At 34.3% G+C, this 24417-nt stretch overlaps 1 protein-coding gene across 1 annotated transcript in view; it reads right to left on the bottom strand.

The window, feature by feature from the left end:
- The window catches only part of RSRC1 (arginine and serine rich coiled-coil 1), a 439307-nt gene that overhangs the window by 307631 nt on the left and 107259 nt on the right, over positions 1-24417 (bottom strand). The window lies entirely within an intron of this gene.

Here is a 24417-nt window from a genome sequence, read left to right as displayed (position 1 = left end):
GAAAAAACAACAATTCACTATCTATGTGATGCTGTAAAAGCACTGCTCAGAGGAAAATTCATAGCAAAACAGACTTCCCTCAAAAAAGAAGAAAAATCTCAAATTGACATCTTAACCCATCACCAAAATGAATTAGAAAAAAAGAACAAACAAAACCTGAAGTCAGAAGGAAGGAAATCATAAAAATCAGAAAGAAAGTCAATAAAACAGAGATTCAAAAAACAATAGAAAAATTGATAAAACCAAGAGCTGGTTCTTTGAAAAGGTAAACAAAATCAACAAACCTCTGGCAAGACTCATCAAGAAGAGGAGAGAAAAAATCCAAATTAACAAATAATAAAAGAAAAAGGAGAAATCAAAATGGATACTTCAAAAATACAAAATGAGAATACTATGAACAATTATATGTTAACTAATTTGACAACCTAGAAGAAATAGACAACGTTCTAGAGACTGGCAGCCAAAAGTGAATCGAGAATAAATAGAGCAAATGAACAGACCAATCTCTAGAAATGAAATCAAACATGTAATAAAAACACTCCCTACAAATAAAAGTCCAGGACCAGATGGCTTCAAAGGCAAATTCGACCAAACTACAAAGAGGAACTTATACCCATTCTCCTTAAACTTTTCCAAAATGTTGAAAAAGGAACACTACCAAAGACAGTCTATGATGCCACCTTCACCCTAGCACCAAAACCAAAGATACTACCAAAAAAAGAAAATTACAAGCCAATATCTTTGATGAATACAGACGCAAAAATTCTCAACAAAATTTTAGCCAACCACATACAACAAAATATAAAGAAGATCACACACCACAATGAAGGGGGATTCATCACAGGTTCACAAGCATAGATCAACATACACAAATCAATCAACATCATACACCACATCAACAAAAGAAAAGTAAAAAAATCACATGATCATCTCAATAGATGCAGAAAAGGCATTTGACAAAGTCCAACATCCATTCATGATAAAAACTCTTACCAAAGTGGGTATAGAGGGAACATACCTTAACATAATCAAAGTCATTTATGACAAACCCACGGCCAATATAATACTCAATGCAGAAAAGCTGAAAGCCTTCCCACTAAAATCTGGAACAAGACAAGGATGTCCACTCTCACCGCTTTTATTCAACATAGTATTGGAAGTACTAGCCACAGCAATCAGACACAAAAAGAAATAAAAGGTATCTGAACTAGAAGAGAAGAAGCAAAAATGTCACTGTATGCAAATGACATGATACTATATATAGAAAACCACAAAGGAGTCAACTACAACAAATTCATTGAAGTAGCAGGATTTAAGATTAACTTTCAGAAATCAGTTGCATTTCTGTACACTAACAATGAAATTTGGAAAAGGAATACAAAAATAAAATAACTTTTGAAATTGCACCCGAAAAATCAAATACCAGGAATGAACATGACCAAGGAGGTGAAAGACTTATATGCTAAGAACTATAAAACATTAATCAAGGAAATTAAAGAGGATTCAAAGAAATGGAAAGATATGCCACACTCCTGGGTTGGAAAAGTTAATATGGTAAAAATGGCCATACTACCCAAAGCAATCTACACATTCAATGCAATCCCTATCACATTACCCAGGACATTTTTCACAGAACTAGAACAAACAATCCAAAAATTTATATGGAACCACAAAAGACCCAGAATTGCAAAAGCAATCCTCAGAAACAAAAACCAAGCAGGAGACATAATTCTCCCAGACTTCAGGCAATATTACAAAGCCACAGTCATCAAGACAGTGTGGTACTGGTATCAAAACAGATATACAGACCAATGGAACAGAATAGAGAATCCAAAAATAAACCCAGACACCTACAGTCAATTAATCTTCAACAAAGGAGGTAAGAATATAAAATGGGAAAAAGACAGTCTCTTCAGTAATGATCCTGGGAAAACTGGACAGCCGCATGTAAATCAATGAAATTGGAACACACCCTCACACCATGCACAAAAATAAACTCAAAATGTCTTAAAATTTTAAACTTAAGACAACAACAAACACATGAAAAAATGCTCAACATCACTGATTATAAGAGAAATGCAAATCAAAACCACCATGAGATACCACCTCACACCAGTCAGAATGGCCATCATTAATAAATCCACAAATAACAAGTGCTGGAGGGGCTGTGGAGAAAAGGGAACCCTCCTGCACTGCTGGCGGGAATGTAAATGGGTACAGCCACTATGGAGAACAGTTTGGAGATACCTTAGAAATCTACACATAGAACTTCCATATGACCCTGCAATCCCACTCTTGGGCATCTATCCGGACAAAGCTCTACTTAAAAGAGACACATGCACCCGCATGTTCATTGCAGCACTATTCACAATAGCCAGGACATGGAAACAATCCAAATGTCCATCGACAGATGATTGGATTCGGAAGATGTGGTATATATACACAATGGAATACTACTCAGCCATAAAAAAGGATGACATCATGCCATTTGCAGCAACATGGATGGAACTAGAGAATCTCATACTGAGTGAAATGAGCCAGAAAGACAAAGACAAATACCATATGATATCACTTATAACTGGAGTCTAATATCCAGCACAAATGAACATCTCCTCAGAAGAGAAAATCATGGACTTGGAGAAGAGACTTGTGGTTGCCTGATGGGAGGGGGAGGGAGTGGGAGGGATCGGGAGCTTGGCCTTATCAGACACAACCTAGAATAGATTTACAAGGAGATCCCGCTGAATAGCATTGAGAACTATGTCTAGATACTCATGTTGCAACAGAAGAAATGGTGGGGGAAAAACTGTAATTGTAATGTATACATGTAAGGATAACCTGACCCCCTTGCTATACAGTGGGAAAATAAAATAAAAAAAATTAAAAAAAAAAAAAGACAAGACGCCATCAAACTCCTAGAAAAGAATATAGGCAAAACAGTCTCTGACATCAACCTTACAGATGTTTTCTCAGGTCAGTCTCCCAAGGCAACAGATATAAAAGCAAAAATAAACCAATGGGACCTAATCAAACTGACAATCTTTTGCACAGCAAAGGAAACCACACACACACACACACATGGAACAGAATAGAGAACCCAAAAATAAACCCAGACACCTACAGTCACACACACACACACACACACACACACACACAAAGACAACTTAACAGAATGGAAGAAAATAGTTTCAAATGATGTCACTGACAAGGGCTTAATCTCTAAAATATACAAGCAACTTAAACAACTCAACAAAAAAAAGCCAACAACCCAATGGAAAAATCAGCAAAAGACCTGAATAGACATTTTTCCAAGAAATATGTATACAGATGGCCAACAAGCACATGAAAAAATGCTCAACATCACTGATTATTAGAGAAATGCAAATCAAAACTACTATGAGGTACCACCTCACATCAATCAGAATGGCCATCATAAGTCCACAAATAACAAATGCTGGAGAGGGTATAGAGAAAAGGGAACCCTCCTGCACTGTTGGTAGGAATGTAAATTGGCACAACCATTATGGAAAACAGTATGGAGGTACCTTAGAAAATTATATATAGATCTATCATATGACCCAGCAATCCCACTCCTGGGCATATATCTGGAGAAAACTTTCCTTGAAAAAGACACATGCACATGCATGTTCATTACAGCACTATTCACAATAGCCAAGACATGGAAACAACCTAAATGTCCGTCAACAGATGATTCGATTAAGAAGATGTGGTATATATACACAATAGACTACTACTCAGCCACAAAAAAGACTGACATAATGCCATTTGCAGCAAATGGATGGAACTAGAGACTCTCATACTAAGTGAAGTAAGTCAGAAAGAGAAAGACAAATACCATATGATATCACTTATATCTGGAATATAATATACGGCAGAAATGAACCTTTCCACAGAAAGAAAAATCATGGACTTGGAGAACAGACTTGGGGTTGCCTAGGGAGAGGGGGAGGGAATGGGATGGACTGGGAATTTGGGGTTAATAGATGCAAACTATTGCCTTTGGAATGGATAAACAATGAGATCCTGCTGTAAAGCACTGGGAACTGTAACTGGTCACTTATGATGGAGCATGATAATGTGAGGAAAAAGAATGTATATGTGTATGTGTGACTGGGTCACCTTGCTGTACAGTAGAAAATTGACAGAATATTTTAAACCCAATATAACGGAAAAAAATAAATCTCATTTAAAAAATTTTTAAAAAGAAAAACGTTTATATTTGTTAAAAAAAAAAAAAAAAAAAAAAAAGGAACAGGGAGTTCCTGGTGGCCTAGCAGTTAAGAATTTAATGTTGATAGTACTGTGGCTTGTTGTCACTGTAGTGTCTCAGGTTCAGTCTTTAGCCAGGAACCTCTGCATACCACAGGTGAAGCCTAAAAATAAATAAATAAAGTTTCAGAACAGTTTTGACCTACCAAAGCCCTGGATAACAAGTTCAAGCCTAAGAAGTTTGTGAGCCAGGTGCTACTCCTCAGTTAAAAAGGAGTAATGTCTAGAAAAGATATGGCAGCAAAAGAAACTTTCATGATAAATGACACACACCTCAGAGAAAAATATTTTAATTTACTCTACCTAAAATAAAGGGTGGAACGGACACAGAAAGCAAACCTATGGTTACCAGTGGGGAAAGAGGGTGAGGGATAAATTGGGAATTTGGGATTAAAAGATAAACACTACATAAAATACATAAACAATAAGGACCCACTTTACAGCAAAGGGAACTACAAATATCTTGTAATAACCTATAATGGAGAAAGTGTGTATATATAGATATATATATTTTAATCACTTTGCTGTACACTGGCAGCATTATTAATCAACTATACATTAATAAAATAAATGAATGAATAAATACATAAATATATTTTTAAAAATAAAATAAAAGGTAGAAGAAAAATGATTTGGAAGGGAGAATGGATACTAAGAAGGATAACAAATTTACCTGCTGACCTTGAGGTATACAGAAAGTAATAAAATAGGATGGATATTCAGAGACTAGTAATAGCAAACTAAGTGTACCCAGATCAATTCTTTCTCTAAAATAACTACAATGGTTGGGAAATTATTTTAAACTATTTATAGTTTATTTGATGGCATCTAAGAATTAGCAATTCAATTGCTGAAACCACATTATTATCCCAGATTGCCCATAAAGGCAACAGAAATAAACCCATTGGGACTACGTAAAATGGAGTCATAGACTATAAAATAACTAATCTTAGTAAGTTAAACACGCCAATTAAAAGAGAGTTATTATCAAAATGGATTTTTAAAATCCATCTATATGTAATAAACTCATTCCAAATACAACAATATAGGCATGCTAAAAATTTAAAAAATGGAAACGATATACCATGCAAACACTGATCAAAAGTTATCTGTATGTAGTAGCTATAATAAAATCAGACAGCATGTATTGTGTAGCAATGAGACAACCAGGGACAAAGAGGGCACTATATAATGAAGAATAAAATCACTAAAAAGACATAATAATCCTAAATGTGTATATACATTTACAAGGGTGGGGGAAAAAATGTAATTGTAATGTATACATGTAAGGATAATCTGACCCCCTTGCTGTACAGTGGGAAAATAAAAAAAAAAAAAAAAGGACAAAAGGATTCAAAAATACACAATGCAAAAACTGAAAGGAAAAACAGACAAATCCAGAATTATGGTTGAAGACTTCAGCACTTCTCTCTCAGGAATCAATATAACTAGTAGATGGAAATAAGCAAGGAGATAGAACAGAGTAACACCATCGATTAACTGTATCTAACTGCCATTTACACAATGTAAGGGCCATAAAAGCAAAATAGACATGGAACACTCACAAAGATAGGCTATATCCTGATTAATAAAATAAACCTTAACTAATTTATGAAAAAAATCATACAAAGTATGTTCTCTGATCATAATTGACTAAGACTAGAAATCAACAACAGAAGGATACAGAGAAATCTCTGAACACTTGGAAATTATACATCTCACATATAAATAATACCTAGATTAAAGAGGAAGTCACAAAGAAAATAAAATATTTAGAATTGAGAAGACATAAAAATACAACATATGAGAATTTTTGAGATGCAGCAAAAGTAGTGTCTAGAAAGAAATATATATTATCAAATGTGTATATTAGAAAGAAGTTCTCAAATCAATAATCAAAACTCACCTCAAAAAACTATATAAGCAGGTGCAAAATAATTCAAATAAAGAACAAAAATAAGGAGATGTTCATTTGTGCTGGATATTAGATTCCAGTTATAAGTGAACACCTCCTTAGAAAAGAAAATCATGGACTTGGAGAAGAGACTTGTGGCTGCCTGATGGGAGGGGGAGGGAGTGGGAGGGATCGGGAGCTTGGCCTTATCAGACACAACTTAGAATAGATTTACAAGGAGATCCTGCTGAATAGCATTGAGAATTTTGTCTAGATACTCATATTGCAACAGAAGAAAGGGTGGGGGGAAAAATGTAATTGTAATGTATACATGTAAGGATAACCTGACCCCCTTGCTGTACAGTGGGAAAATAAAAAAAAAAAAAGAACAAAAATAAATGACACTGAACAAAGACAAATAGATGGAATAAAATAAAAAATCTCTAAGGAAAACTTCAGCAATATTAACTATGAAAATCAGAATATGAAAAGGAGTTATCACTTCAGCTCACACAAATATTAAAAGGATATTAAGTGAATATTAAAAGCAACTTTATGTATATAAATGTAACAACCTAGGTGAAATAAACCAATTCCTTGATAGCAAAATCTAAAAGACTTCATCCAACATGATTATTGGAATGCTTATTTTTAAAAAATATTTATTAAAGAAATGGAACACACTATTAAACTTTCCAAAAAAGAAAGCTTCAAATGCAAGTGGCTTTATTGGGGAATTCTACCTAACATTTAAAAAATATCATTTCTACATAATCTCTTCCAGAATTAGAGGGAATATTCTTCATTGTATTATGAGGCAAGTACTATCTGAATAATAAAACCAAAGAGAAAAAAAATTCCTTAGGAATACAGATATAAAACTCTTCTAAGAATATCAGCAAATTGAATCCAGGAATATTAAAACAAAACAAATGAAATAAAAAACACCAAAACCATTAGATTTATCTTAGTGATGCAAAGCTGGTTCAATATTCAAGAGTAAATCAGTGCAATCTATCGTATTAACAATCTAAAAAAGAAAACAAAACTACATGATTGTGTCAATTGATGGTGAAGTTATTTGACAAAACTCACCATTACCCCTAGCAAAGTAAGAACAGATGGAAACTTGTGCAACATGATGGTGGACATCAACAAAAAATTTACAGCTAACACCTTTCTTCACAGAAAATTTAATGTCCCCCCTAAATGTCCTTGCTTCTTATAGTTATTGAAGATAGAAATAGAAGTCCTAGTTAGGGCAATAAGGCAATAAAAATAAATTAAAAGTATACAATTTGTAAAAGAAGAAATAAAACTGTCCCTATAACAACATAAGGTATATACAGAGTCATAAGGAATTCACCAAAATAACTCCTAGAACTAATAAGTACATTTAGCAGTGTTACGGTATACAAAGTAAGTAACAGTCCATGTGCGTGAACACACACAAACACACACTATACTTCAATTTTATGCTTAGGTTATAAGTATAGGTTATCCAAGTATAGGTTAAGTTGTTGTTTTTGTTTGTTTGTTTTTTCTTTTTAGGGCCGTACCCACAGCATATGGAAGCTCCCAGGGTAGGGGTCTAATCGGAGCTACAGCTGCCTATCACAGTCACAGCCACAGCAACATCACATCCAAGCTGCATCTGCAACCTACACCACAGCATCACTGGATCCTTAACCCACTGAGTGAGGCAAGGGATTGAACCCGCAACTTCATGGTTCCTAGTCAGATTTGTTTCTGCTATGCCACAATGGGAACTCCTAGGTTAGGTTTTTAATTATAAGTATATTTTACTATATTTAAAAAAAGCATATTTAGCAAAACATGCACAGAATCTGTATGCTAAAAGTGAAATGAAAAACACACAAGAAAGAATCAATAACAGAATAACTGAGGCAGAAGAATGAGTAAGTGAGTTGGAAGGCAGAGTGCTGGAAATCACTGCCACAAAAAAGAATAAAAAAAAAAAAAAAGAATGAAATGAAATGAGGACAGTCTAAGAGACCTCTGGGACATTAAATGTACCAGTATTCTCATCACTGGGGACCCAGAAGCAGAAGAGAGAGAGAAAGGGCCAAAGAAAATATCTGCAGAGATTAAAACTGAAAATTCCCCTGATATGGGAAAGTAAACATTCATTCAACTCAAAGAAGTGCAGAGAATCTCATACAGATAAACCCAAGGAGATGCCAAGGCACAGTATTAATCAAACTGACAAAAATTAAATACAAAGAAAAAATATTAAAAGCAACAAATAACATACAAAGGAATCCCCTTAAGGTTATCAGCTGATTTTTCAATTGAAACTCTGCAAGCCAGAGGGGAGTGGCATGACATATTTAACGTGATGAAAGGGGAAAACCTACAACCAAGAATACTCTACCCAGCAAGGCTCTCATTCAGACTTGACAGAAATCAAAAGCTTTACAGACAATTAAAGGCTAAAACAATTCAACACCACCAAATCATTTAACAAGAAATGCTAAAGGAACTCTCTAGATTGAGAAGAAAAGGCCACAACTAGAAACAAGAAAACTACAAATGGGAAAGATGACCAATAAAGACAAAGATAAAATAAATGTTGGAAATCACCCACAGACAAATATGATATCAAAACCAGTAATCATGGTTAAGAGAAGATGAATACAGAATATGGAAAATTCATCTGAAATTAAGACACCAGCCACATAAAACAATTGTGTGTGTATGTGTGTATGTGTATGGAAGGTTATATCAAAACCAAAAAATTACAATAGAAAAACCTATAAAAAAATAAAAGCAATCCAAATACAACACTAAAGATGGTTATCAAATAATAAGAGAAGAAAACAATGAGGAGGGGAAGAAAAGTCTAACAAATCCAAAAGAAGAAGTAAAACTGTCACTGTTTGCAGATGACATATTATACACAGAAAATCCTAAATATGCTATCAGAAAACTACTAGAGCTCATCAATGAATTTGGAAAGTTTCAGGATACAAAATTAATAGACAGGAATTTCTTGCATTCCTATACACTAACAACAAAAGGTCAGAAAGGGAAATTAAGGGAATAATCCCATTTACCATTGCATCAAAATGAATAAAATACCTAGCATAAACATATCTAAAGAGGCAAAAACCTGTACTCCGAAAACTGTAACAAACTGGTGAAAGAAATCAAAGACGACACTAACAGATGGAAAGATATACCATGCTCTTTGAATGGAAGAATCAGTATTGCTGAAATTACTATACTGTCCAAGGCAATCTACAGATACAGTACAATCCCTATTCAGTAACCAATGGCATTTTTCATAGAACTAGAACAGAAAAAATATTAAATCTGTATGGACACACAAAGACCCCAAATAGCCAAAGGAATCTTAAGAAAGAAAAACATATCTAGAGGAGTCAGCCTCCCTGATTTAGACACACTACAAAGCTACAGTCATGAAAACAGTATAGTACTGGCACAAAAACAGAAATACAGATCAGTAGAACAGGATAGAAAGCCCAGAGGTTAAACCCATGCACCTGTGGTCAACTAATCTAAGACAAAGAAGGCAAGAATATACAATGGAGAAAATACAGTCTCATCAATAAGTGGTGCTGGGAAAACTGGACAGCTACATGTAAAAGAATGAAATTAGAACACTCTCTAACATCACACACAATAATAAACTCAAAATGGATTAAAGACCTAAATATAAAAGTAGATACTATAAAATTCTTAGAGGAAAACATAGACATATCATTCTTTGACATAAATTGAAGTGATGTCTTTTTTGATCCACCCCCTAGAGTAATTAAAATAAAAACAAAAATAAACAAATGGGACCTAATAAAATGTAAAAGCTTTTGCATAATAGCAAAGGAAGTATAAACAAAATGAAAAAACAACCCACAGAATGGGAAAAAAAAAAAAACCTTTGCGAGTGAAGTGACCAACAAGGAATTAATCAAAATACACAAACACCTCATAAAGCTTTGTATCAAAAAAAAAAAAAAAGCACCCAATTAAGAAATGGTCAGATCAGAATTCCCGTTGAGGCTCAGCAGTTAACAAACCTGACCAGCATCCATGAGGATGCGGGTTCAATCCCTGGCCTTGCTCAGTAGGTTAAGGATCCAGTGTTGCTGTGAACTCTGATGTAGGTCACAGACACAGCTCAGATCTGGCATGGCTATGGCAAAGGCCAGTGGCTACAGCTCCAATAGGACCCCTAGCCTGGGAACCTCCATATGCTGTGGGTGCAGTCCTAATAAGAGAAAAAGAAAAAGAAATGGCCAGATCTAAACGGACATTTCTCCAAAGACAGACAGATGGTCAAAAAGAACATGAAAAGATGATCAACATCACTAATTATGCAAATAAAAACTACGATGACTACCTCATACCAATTAGAATGGCCATCATTAAAATGTATACAAACAATAAATGCCAGAGAGGGTGTGGAGAAAAGGGAACCATCCTATACTGCAGGTAGGTATGTTAATTCATACACCACTACGGAGAATAGTATGGAGGTTTTGTCAAAAATTAAATGTAGAACTATCACACGATCCAGCGATCCCATTCCTGGGCATATATTTGAAGAAAACCATAATTTGAAAAGATATATGCACCCACATGTTCACTGAAGCACTATTTACAATAGCCAAGACATGGAAGAAACCTAAATGTCCAATGACAAAGGAATGGATAGAGATGATGTGGCACATATACACAATGGAATATTATCCATAAAAAAGAATGAAATAATTCCATTTACAGCAACATGGATGGATCTAGAGGTTACCATACCAAGTGAAATAAGACAGAGAAAGACATATATTACATGAGATCACTAATATGTGGAATCTAATAAAAATGATACAAAAGAACTTATTTACAAAGCAGAAAGGGACTCATGTTTTGAAACCAAATTTGTGGTACAGCCATAAAATACAATACTATTTTGTATAAAGTAACAAACTGATACATGAACAGCCTAATTGTATCTCAAAAGCATTGCACTAAGTGAAAAAAATTTGGCTAGCAAAGTGCAAATGTTAGGGGGAGAGATAAATTAGGAGGTTAGAATTAACATATATACACTATATATAAAAAACAGATAAATAGCAGGGATCTACTGAATAGCACAGGAAAATTTACTCAATACTTTTTAATAACCTATATGGATAAAAAATCTGAAAAGAAATAGATATATGCATAATTAATTCACTTAGATGTACACCTGAAAGTAACACAGCATTTTAAGTCAACTATACTCCAAAAAATTTTTTTAAAAACTAAAAAAGGCTAATAAAAGAAATCAAACCATGTTCATGTCAATACTCCCCAAATTGATCTATAAGTTTAATATAATTTCAATCAAAATTATTTTGTACGTATAAAATTGGAAATCCAGACAGAAAATGAAAAGGATAGTAAACCTAAATAAATTTAATTGATAAAATTAAGAATTAGAAGAATAATAAAAATTAATGGAAATAAATACACATACAATACAAAGAATCAACAAAGCCAAAGGTCAGTTGGTTGTAAAAACTAATAAAATTGATAAATTCCTAACAAGATTAAGAAAAAAGATAGAAAGCAGAAACAACTGATATTAGGATGGGAAAAGGATTATCACTACATAATTAATAATATGCATAGCAAATACTGATATATTTTAAATTTTTTGTCAAAAAAGTTGAAGATTTAGAGGAAATGAATAAATTCCCAGAAAGAATAATTTAACTTACCGAAACTGACACAAAAAGAAAGAGAAATCGGATTGGTCCTATAACTATTTAAGAAATTAAATCCACGAAAGATAAGTGGTTTCGCTTGTGAATTTGCTTTAGAAATAACACTGAAATTATACAAACTCTTCTACAGAACAGAACAAAAGAATATATTCTCAGACTCTTCAACTGCTAAGTAGATAATAATTTGTGGTACAGCCGTAAAACAAAATACTGTTTTGCAATATAAAGGAACAAACTGACACATGAACAGCCTAAATGTACCTCAAAAACATTACGCTAAGTGAAAAAAGCCAGTATACAAAAGGCTACATACTGCATGAGTCCATTTAAATGATACTGAAAAAAAGGTAATAAAACTTTTCAGTTTGACCAAGGCTGGAAGCAGTCTAAGGATACTGCACAGGGAATAAGAGGAAACTTTTTACAGTGATGAAAATACTCTGTATTTTGACTGTGATGAGAGTTTCATGTCTGTATAATTTGTCAAAACTCAGAGAACTATACACCTAAGAGCAAATTTTACTGCATGTAAAATTATATCTCAATAAATCTTACTTAAAAACCTAATATAGAAATAAAACTATATGAAAAATTCTAGAAAAAGTATCAATAGTAAATATTTTCAACAGATATTGCTTTGTTAGCTTCAAAAGCACACATCTTGTGATAAAATATCAATATAAAATATTGACATAATTCCTCTGGGCGTAAGTTAAGCCATGATTGGTTTTCATATTAACTTTGCAAATTTACTATCATTACTGATTGATGGATGAAGTCTAAAGATCTCAATTAAAGAGTAAATAATCTAATAGTTACCTATCATTTTGAGTGATTATATATGTATTTACACAAAAGCACTAGTCTTATTCATCCAGATAGCACTGAATGATGAAAACATTTTTTTTCTATTCTTGTCTTTCATCATTTTTATTGAGTGGATTTAAACGCTAGGTAATCACAATATAATTTTGACCTCTGGCTTATTCAAATACATATTACTTTTCAAAATCTGATACTTAGTAGTTTCTTTTTCTAATGTGGAATGCCCTTCCTTATCTTTCTCAAGAAAAAGAAGCTAAGACTGCAACATGACAACCAAACTGATTTTCATGATCTACTTCCAGGTGGCCTGTACAGACTGGCATATCCACAGGGGCCAAAGGCTGCCATTTCAAAACCTCCTTTAGGAGTTCAGAAAGAATTAAAACAGCAGCAATCACTGTTGTATTTCACTAACTGCACCTGCTGTGTTAGTGATCATCACATATGTACTGGCATTTACAAAGTGCTCTGCGTCTATACCCACAAAATCCAATCTCTAAGAGTCACCCCACTCTTCCTGTAGTTACATGCAATCTCAGAACACAAGAACCATATCCTTAACACTAAATGAAATGCATTAACACCAATGACACCATCTGGAGTTTTTCTTTTATTATTGTCTGGCTACACATACTCCATTTACTAGGATATTAAAAACATTTAAATCAGCCACCTTAAAACTGTCCTATAATATCACATAGTATATTTTAAAAGATCATCATTTAAACATCTATTTTCCAATCTTTGCTATCTAAACAAAATAGGTTAAATTTCTGCTTTTCTACTTTTGCTGAATGAGATTTAACTGTACATCAATCATACAATATTATGGTTTATTCTAAACTGTTCTATTCTGGAGATGCCACTCCAATGATCACCAGACTGGGAAGAGAGCCTGTGAGAACTGAATAAACCAGACTTTAAAAATATATATATTGAACAGATTGCTTCTATTTGGATTAGTATCATACATATCTAGGATAATACTCAAGGTGTTTTACAATGAGGTATAAATTAGAACTATAGTGAGTAATTATAAGCAACAGCTTAGCTTTTAGGGGAACTGCTTGTTTATTTAGAAAGAAAAGACTTGGCTGGCACTCCAAGTTTATTCCCTCTACATCATTCTATAACAATAGTGCAGAATTTTTAGGTTACAAAGCCATACATAATCTAACTAAAGACAAACACCAAGGCTTCAGTAAAAGATCTCTATGGAACAGTATATTTAAGTCCAGTAGTTTGCCCTGTAACCATGTATTAAATCAACATAGAAGGTGATACCAATTAGGATCTTGAAATAAATTAGACTAGGCAAGAAGAGTCATCCATGAGCACTGGAATTTTAATCAGTATTTAAAATATAAATCCTAGAAGTGACATTCAGTTTTTTAAATGACCAATGCTAAATGCTATTAATTGCAACACGATTGATGACATTTAAAGTAAAGAAAAAGATAGTGGAAATTATGCAGACATTTAAAAAATATAGTCTGGAGACTCTGATGGAAGTGATTTATGTTTATGTGTATGCACATGCACACTTAAACCAGGCAAGGAATAGTAGGGAAAAAGCTGGTTATTTTTCTAATGCCAAAAATTCAATTTTATCATTTTTAAAGCTCAAGAGCTGGATGTTATTACCTAGAAACATCTAAAACCATCAATTATTTATACATTCTACAAATAATGGAGTACTTAAATGATCAAAGTAAACACAATATTTAAGATAGATAAAGTATATGTAATCTGGCAATTATAAAATTTTATAATTATAAAGCTCTCTATTCAGATTAGTTGTGGATACAATAGGTGCTAACAAAAGGCTAATATTTAGCATACTCATGAGGGGCAGGGATACTTCATAAAAGAAGTGACCACTAAAGTGAGCCACAGATCACTGGAACTGACATGAGAAATAGAGAAGAAAGAATTTTTAAGACTGAGGAATGTTTCTTTAAAAACATACAAAAGTAAGAAAAAAGAATAATAGTTCAGAAACTGGTAATCCCAAGAATCAATAATTAAATTTGTGTTATTAATAAAAAATAAAATACCATTTGTTGAAATCCCATTACATAGTACTAGCCTTCTTATACACATTGCTTCTAATATTTATAGCTTTTCAACTATTATTATTCCAATTTATAGAAGAAATTTAAGGCTGAAAGAAAAGAACTTTCCCTATCATGAAAAATTTTCAAACTGTATGAGATGACCAAAAAAGATGACGGGGCGTTTTGTTTGGGGTGCCTTTCCAAGTTATCTCCATCTTTCTGCCTTTTCATCATCTGAGATATTTTTAATTTCCACAAGTTATAGATAATTGATAGAAATGCAAATGATTATTTCTCATAGATATGTGAATGAATTTGTCCAGTGGAGCTACAACTGATTTCCCTCTCCATGTGGAAAATGTCATTTTGAATCAATTAAACAAGTTCATGTCCTGTATTCCTGGTGACCTACACATATGTCTTCTCTTTGGACTCTCCTCTGAACGGTTTGTAATGTTTTACTGGGTTCTCTCATTAATTAATGAGTTAAATAATAGCTCTGGCATGGGTTTGTGTTTATGATTATGAGTCATGATTTTTATCTTTTTCAAAAAAATTATCTTTTATTACAACATTGTAAATCAACTATACTCCAATATAAAATAAAAATTAAATTAAAAATTTTTAAAAAATTATCTCTTAATAGTTCCAAAGTACAATAATTCAGAATTTGAAGGTTTATGTGATTTCTACAGGGTTCCATAGACAAAGTTCCTTCCATCATACACAACTCACTACTTCTCTCCTTTTATTCTTGAATGCTAACGCCAACATAATTTTTGTAATACCTCTTACAAGGGGTCTAAGTTTTTTTTATTATAATCCAAGTGATAAAACTTATTAAAATGTGCAGCTTGAGGTAAGCTTCACTCTTACTAATTTTCCACATAACCATAATTCCTCAGTTTCCCGGGGAATGAAAAAGGAAAATAAAAGTACCTTTTCTCATTGCTAGGCTTTTCACAGCAGACAACTGCAAAAAAGGAATGAACCCACAATTCATGCCATTAAATACTCTAAAAGTCATAATTCAAGTCAAATTCCATTGGGCAAACTCTGGGATAATTAAAATGTACTAACATAATGAATAAGAGAAAGGTGGTGGCCTGGGGGAGAACTTATAAAACCTTGTCTCCTGCTTTTGCTGATTATACTTTTTGTTATGTTGGATTCCCTTTCTTGATCTCACATTTTTGAAAAATTACAGATTATTTCTATTGAACAAAACTACCGCCTGGTGACAAATACTCAAACCCACACAATGGAAAGTGAATGGTAAATTTCAGTGCAATATAAAATACCCAACAATGTAATGAGCCACTGTTATAGTATTCATACAATTCACAAGGAAATTATAAAAGTTTTAATTTAAAAGGGAAGAAAAATCCAGAGCATACACTTTCAAGATGTATTTGTTTACCTGTTTAACAAAACTGACAGTACGAAGCTTCTTTTGCATGTTACAATGACATGTATTAAAGGTATATTTCCTTCGAACCAAACATTTACCCTCCGCCACTGGTGAAAGGCAACAAGATCTCTTTACAAAGTCTCATCTTTTTAAATAAATTTTGCATGAAAACATGTTATCCTGGCACAAAGTTGCCTGCTGTCACATTCGAAGTGTGATAAATGTTTAATGAAAACAACACCACACAGCTTGGTGTCAGACAACAGCTATCACACAGCCCTGCTTTGATCCAAACAGACACTTAAAAGGAGTTCTAAGCACACTCTGCACCACAGAACTCTATAACCTATATGCAAATAGGGGCAAATTAGCATAAATGACTTCCTGCTGCATAAAGAAATAAGAGGTAAAGGAAAATATGACAGCCTCTAAGAGTATACAACTGCTGTCAAAACTCAAGAGTCCAGCATTCCAGTCTTCTGCCAACACTAGGTAGGAAAAAACCTTGTCAACAGAAATTTATTACATGAAATTCTACAGTTGAAGACTGGAACACTGCCAATGTGAAAGCCATAACTAACACATATAGTATGATTACTACTTGGTATTAAACTTCCTATACACTTTGCTTCTAATACTTACCACTTTTTAATTCTTGATATTCCCATTTTACAGAAGAATAAGTTAAGGCTCAAAGAGAATAACATCCTATAAGGGAAAAAAATGGGGATGACTTAAAATAAGCTATTTTTTTTTTCTTTATAGGGCTGCACCTGCGGCATATGGAAGTTCTCAGGCTAGGGGTCGAAATCAAAGCTACAGCTGCCAGCCTACACCACAGCCATGGCAACTCTGTATCCAAACCACCTCTGCAACCTACACCACAGTTCACTGCAACGCCAGATCCTTAATCCACTGAGTGAGGCCAGGGATCAAACCAGCATCTTTATGGATGCTAGTCAGATTCATTTCCGCTGTGCCACAACAGGAACTCCCAAAATAAGTAAAAATTTGACTTTTGCAATAGAACTTCCCCAGAATATAAACATCTTAGCAGACTTTTTTTTTTTTGAAGATATACTATTTAGAACGCCTACATGTTCAAAGGTAGCGCTTCCCATGTACAAAAAGTACATATTTTGCCTCTTGATATACTGTGTTTTTAGTCTATAAAGATATTATCTAAAATAGAAGTAATATAACTTCTAATTACACTGCAGAGTCAACCTCTTTTTTTTTTTTTTTCCGCTTTTTAGGGCCACACTTGTGGCATAAGAAAGTTCCCAGGCTACGGGTCGAATCAGAGCTGCAGCTGCTGGCCTAGGCCACAGCCACAGCAATGGGGGATCCAAGCCACATCTGTGACTACAACACAGTTCACAGCAACGCCAGATCCTAAACCCACTGAGCAAGGCCAGGGATTGACCTACATCCTCATGGATACTAGTGGGGTTCATTGCCGCTGAGTCACGACAGGAAAGGTCCCATAGTCAACTTTTCAATGCAAGATTTAATAAATAGGGAACTACAAGACATGGGCTGTAACTGAAGCTGAATTTCACTACTATCCCAGGGCTTCTGTATACATTTTCAAAAAGACTTAAAGAAGACAACTGATTTGGTGGGAGTCGCATTTAACAAATCCTATTTAAATATATCCCCCTGCTCTCACTTCCCACCAAAAGGTACTGTAAAGGTATTGCTTCAGTTGACAAGTTAAGGATTTGCGTGTTCAGAGGGGAAATCTTACCTTTCTCTAAAAGTAAAAAGCTTCAGAAAGTTATATAAAGGGAAAAAGTAAGAAAAGTAGAAACTCAAGTGTTTGGGCAAAATATTTCAGAAATCCTCATGGGCGCATTTCTGAGAATACTGTCCATCTACTGTAAAGCTAATAAGGGGATAATAAAAGTGAAAACATTTCATAGCACATTATAAAGGAAAATACACCTAGGAATACTAAATTGGGTTCCTGATGAATCCTAAAGTTACTCAAATTAAGAAAGCATTTTATTAGGCATTGCCTTAAACCATATAACTGCTTTAAACCAAATTTTACTGACTGGCGATTTAAATCATGATTAAAAATAAATTTAAATGAAATCCATCCAAATTCTAGTATTAAGGAAGATTTAAAATCAATAGTACATCTCCAAAGAATACATACAGATGGCCAGTAGGCATATGGGAATATGCTCAACATCACTAATTATTAGAGAAATGCAATTCAAAAATATAATGAGGCACCCCCTCATACCAGTCAGACTAGCCTTCATTACTATAATAAGTGTTGCAGAGGCTGTGGAGAAAAGGGAACCTCCTACACTGTTGGTAGGAATGTAAACTGGTACAACCACTACGGAAAACAGTATGGAAGTTCCTCAGAATACTTAATATAGAACTACCATATGATCCAGCAATCCCACTCCTGGGCATATATCCAGACATAACTACAATTCAAAAAGATACATGCTCCCATGTTTGTATCAGCACTATTTACAATAGCCAAGACATGAAAACAATCTAAACATTCATCAGCAGATGAATGGATTAAGAAGATGTGATACATATATACAAAGGAATAATACTCAGCCCCCCCAAAAAGAACACAATAATACCAGTTGCAGCAACATGGATGCAACTAGAGATGATCATACTTATTTCTATATTCAATATAACATGATGGAAGATAATATGAGAAAAAGGAGTTCCTGTTGTGGCTCAGCAGTAACGAACCCAACTAGTATCTACGACAAGGCAGGTGCACTCCCTGGCCTCACTCAGTGGGTTAAGGATCTGGCATTGCCATAAGCTGCAGTATCACAGGCACAGCTTGGATCCCATATTACTATGGCTGTCCAGTAGGCTAGCAGCTACAGCAGCAATACAACCCCTAGCCTGGGAACTTCCATATGCCTCGGTGTAGTCCTAAAAGGACCAGGAATAAAAAAAAAAAAAAAAAAAGAAAAGAAAAAGAAAAAAAAAGAAAAAAGGAAAAAGAAAAAGGGAGTGTGTGTGTGTGTGTGTGTGTGTGTGTGCATGAGTGCATGACTGGGACACTTTGCTGTACAGCAGAAATTGACACAACATTGTAAATCAATTATACTTTAATGAAAAAAGAAATGAAATCAATAATAGAGTGTCACTGGTGGTATTGATATTTATTCCCAAGTAATTTTTCAAATAAGTCTATAAAAGATGTTCTTTAGAAGTCAATTATACTTCCTGGAGTTTGACTTAAAGTTTCTGAAGAAGGCTCAATAAGATACAAATAAATCCACAAAAGACTCAGAGGGGTATACAATGTTCACAATCATCAAATCAAACTGTAATTATGAGATGCCATGGCAAGTTTTGTATTTCTGATTTTTGACTATCAATAAAAGGTTGCTCAACAAAATGACGTTGTTAAATGTCCAATTTCAACTTCATAACTCTATTATTAATAAAACTTGTTTTCATATTGCAAAGATATGTCCTTGTAAAAGAAATATACTTATCTAATGATGTAATAAATATGTGTTTTGCAAATTTGGAGACAAAAATAATAAAAACAAAATCTGTATCAATGTTTAAAAAATTAATATTCTTAGAAACCAAGTTTTAGAAATGTAAAATGTTAAAAATTAAAATTATTACATCAGAGTTGCCGTCGTGGCTCAGTGGCTAATGAATCCAACTAGGAACCATAGGTTGAGGGTTCGATCCCTGGCCTTGCTCAGTGGGTTAAGGATCTGGCATTGCCGTGAGCTGTGCTGTAAGTTGCAGACACGGCTCAGATCCCACGTTGCTGTGGCTCTGGCATAGGCCGGAAGCTACAGCTCCAATTCAACCCCTATCCTGGGAAACTCCATATGCCGCGGGAGCAGCCCAAGAAAATGACAAAAAGACAAAAAGACAAAAAAAAAAAAAAATTAAAAAAGAAAAAATAAATTAAATTAAATAAAATCATTACATCTTGATAAAATCTAAGATAAGGCTTGGTCAGTGACTTTCTCATATTAATCTTTCACTCAGTGCCATAAGAAAAGACATCTTCTAATCCCCACAAACTACTGCTATCCTTCTAGTTTATATTGTCTTCCCTATACATTGTAAGACAAATCCTAATTATAATCATTCAAATGTTCCAGGAATTTCCAGAACTGTATTCAATCGGCTGCTATTTTTAAAAGGTTTTTCAGAATTGTCTACTTTTTTTCTCAAAAGACTAATAAAAAAAAAAACTCTTCCTCATTATGAGGCTAATTAAATAATACCTGCTTGAGCATTCCTTTCTCACCTGTTTTAATTTTTCCCAATTTATAAACTACTCCTTTACTATTGTTGTACTTAACGTTCCATATTTTGTACTTCAGAAATGTATGCTTTATATTCTATCAATATTTATAAATATTGATATTTTCAAACAGGTTTGATAAAAACAAAGATTGTTATGAATTGGACTTCCCCTTGTGCCACAGCAGAAACAAATCTGACTAGGTTGCAGGTTCGATCCCTGGCCTCGCTCAATGGGTTAAGGATCCAGCGTTGCTGTGAGCTGTGGCTTAGGTTGCAGACGTGGCTCGGACCTGGCGTTGCTATGGCTGTGGTGCAGGCCAGCAGCTGTAGCTCCAATTAGACCCCTAGCCTGGGAACCTTCATATGCCACAGGTGCGGCCCTAAAAAGCAAAAAAAAAAAAAAAAAAAAAAACTGATTGCTACAAATAGAGAAGCAAAATCACATGGGATGTTATTTTCCCTTATGTGAGAAAGCATCTAGGTTATTTAGCACAAGCTAAAATAACTATTATTGGGTCATACTATCACGATTAACTAATTCATAAATCCTAGTTAAATCATTTGTGAATCTTTTTTTCCTTTCTCTATACCTACAATTGTTCTTAAGAAAAATAAAAATTAGAAAGAGCTATTGAGACCATCATAGAAATAAATTTAATTAAGGCCTAGAAATTTTTTGTGGTTTTATTAAATAAAATTAAAAATAATTCTAAAACAGATGAAATGCTGATGTGGGAAAGTAAGGAAGAGAGAGGAAGAAAGGGAGAAATCAAAATTTACTGACAGACTTCTGACCTGATCAGAGATAAATAAGGCACAGAAAATTCTTACCCTTTTCTTTATTTTTAGGAAAGTTTAGGCAAATAGCATGTCACTTGATCTCAAAAACTACATATCATCATCAACAATTATGGATTACAAAAGAAGTAAGGATAGTGTACTATTAAGAGTCAAGGTGCTGTTGTCAGTGTACTTGAATTAGTAGCCTGACCACCATTTTTTATGAGCTCTATGATCACGTCTTCATTTTTATAAATGGGATAATAAAAGCACCTATTTAATTCAGTTATTATGAAAATTAATGAGATAATACATGACAAATGTTTAGCAAAATTTCTGATACTTAGAAAGTATATTTTAAATGTTATATGATTATCATTTTACCCACTGTTAAGTAGAGCATTTTATTCAAACCTCATATAGACCTGATCATAAAATTACTCTACTTGAGACTTCATTGACATCTCATAGCCTTTATATTTATTTATCTTTTTTCTTTTTAGGGCTGCACCTGCAGGCTAGTTCCCAGGCTAGAGGTTGAATCAGAGCCACAGCTGCTGGCCTATGCCACAGCCACAGCAACACAGGATCCAAGCGGCATCTGCAACCTACACTGCAGCTCACAGCAAAACCAGATCCTTAACCAATGAGGGAGGCCAGGGATGAAAACCACATCCTCATGGATCCTAGTCAGGTTCTTAACCCATTGAACCACAATGGGAACTCCAAAGACTTTAGAATTAACTCTAAACTCCTTCACAAAACATTAAAGATACTCTGATAATCACCTCTCATCATTATTCCTCTTCTTCTCTAAACCAATCCTCATTAGACTTCAATTCCCCAAATATGCCACAGCCACCCTGCTTTCCTCCAAGTAGTTCCATATCATGTTCATTTTATATACAATATTCTTTACTATCTTGTCCTTCCTTCAACTTATAAACATCTCTTCTTCCTAGAGCCTGTCCCTAACATGCTGAATAGTCTATGTCAACTATCGTAATGCTCATGAAAATATCTTGCAGTGAGAATGCATGAAGTCTGAGGGTAAAACCCAACTGAATGCTGAAACTGGCTTGTTGGAAGGATGCGTCCATTTTTGTAAATAAACTTTTATTGGAATACAGCCATGCCATTCATTAGTATTATCTATGGCTGCCTTCATGCTAATAGGGCAGAGTGCAGTAGTTGCAACAGAAACATATGGCCCAGAAGACCCGAATTATTTACTATGTAGCTCCTTATGAAAAGTTTGACGCTCCTGGTTTAAGCTCCATCTAGCTAGGTTTTCTTACATACACACACACACACACACACACACACACACACACACACACACATATATAGCCAAAAGTATCCTAATTCATATGAATTAGTTTCTTATTGAAACATTCATGGATTTCACTGTGATTACTTATCTATCTTTCCTTCTATATATGCTTATTTTGCCATTTGCATGAAATCTCTAAGTAGTACTGGCCTGCCATTATGTCCCTATTACCTAACATAATAGTTAACAAATAGAAAGCATTCAAATATTGTCTGCTTGGTTTTCTGGCTGCATCCAAGCATGTGGAAGCTCCCCCAGGATAGGGATCTAACCTGAGCCACAGCAGTGACAATGAGCCACAGCAGTGACAATGCCAAATCCTTAACCACTAGGCCAGAAAGGAACTCTCTTTTTATTTTCTTGAGCATTCAAATATTGTTGACTGAACAAGTGACCAAGTGAATGAATAAGCATAACTGAAATATCCAATAAATATTTATTAATAATTTACATGTGCATTAGGTACCCTTAGTGATACAAAAGAGCATAAGACATATTCTCTGCCTCGAATGGCTTTAAAAATCAGGTTTAGGAAATAAACATGTAAGCTGTAAAAAATACCTTTATCTAACTATAAGTTATTTCTGGAACAAAGCAGGGTACATCTGTCATATATAAATACTGCCACATTAAATGCATATATCGACTCCCCCAAATTCTGATTTTACATCATCCCAAAAGGTATAAATTTGTGTGTCCTCACCCCTAACCAGTAGGGAGGCACGGTGACATAACACCATCCTGTGTATGGTCCACTAAAAACATGGGGATGACTGAATCAGGCTACCCACAGCTTCTTGGCATCAATACTCAAGACACTTCAACTGATACCTCTTGTTTTGACCTTGTTCGTTGCCTTTATTGAGGTTTTAAAAAATAGACAAATACAACATTATTATCTTGTAAACCCGTCATCCAGGAATCTATCCCTTGAACATAATCAACTCTGACTGATGTAAGAATCTAACCTATAAAGCTGTCCCAGACCTTCAAGATTAATGTCACCTTTCCTGAAACCACCCAACCTCCCTTCTTAATGTTCTCATTACCCCTACCTTTAAAATGCCCCACATAATGCCTTATATAATATCAACTTTGTACAAATATGTAAATACTATTCTAAAAAAGTAAAATTTGGGAGTTCCCCTCGTGGCTCAGTGGTAATGAATCCAACTAGTATCCATAAGGACATGGGTTCAATCCCTGGCTTTGCTCACTGGGTTAAGGATCTGGCATCGCTATGAGCTGTGGTACAGGTCACAGATGCAGCTCAGATTCTGCACTGCTGTGGCTGTGATGTAAGCCAGCAGCTATAGCTCCAATTCAACCGCTAGTCTGGGAACTTCCATATGCTGTGGGTACAGCCCCAAAAAGACAAAAAAATAAAAAATAAAATAAAATAGTAAAATTTGGTCAAATAGAAAGCAAATATTTAATGACAGTAAAAATTATAGTCACCTCAAATAGTCATATAATATCTAAAGTATAAACCAAAAGAGGCAGAAAAGAAAGGAGCAAGGCATTTCCTTGACTGACAATTTATTCATACTTAGTCCATATTTTCCAGTTTCAGAAACCTACTTTTCATTCTCCTGATTTTCTCCCTTTATCAACAGATTTCCCCCATACACTCTGTGATCCTCATTCTATTCTACCAACTCTAGCTAGGTCAGCCTTCCTAGCCTTAAAGCCAGATATCCAAACCTATCTACTCTCTTACAAGATTCAACATCCTTAAAACTACCAAGACAGAACTCAGAATTCTGCAGGACGACAACTGCTCAATGTGCATTAATGGT

Source organism: Sus scrofa, chromosome 13 (genome assembly GCF_054392235.1).
Source record: "Sus scrofa isolate SSC_HxYL_T2T_F1_AM1 chromosome 13, Sscrofa_HxYL_maternal_Yorkshire_Landrace_v2.0, whole genome shotgun sequence".
Lineage (NCBI taxonomy): Eukaryota > Metazoa > Chordata > Mammalia > Artiodactyla > Suidae > Sus > Sus scrofa.
The sequence above is the reverse complement of the archived record's forward strand: the minus strand, read 5'-3'. Positions and strand labels throughout refer to the sequence as shown.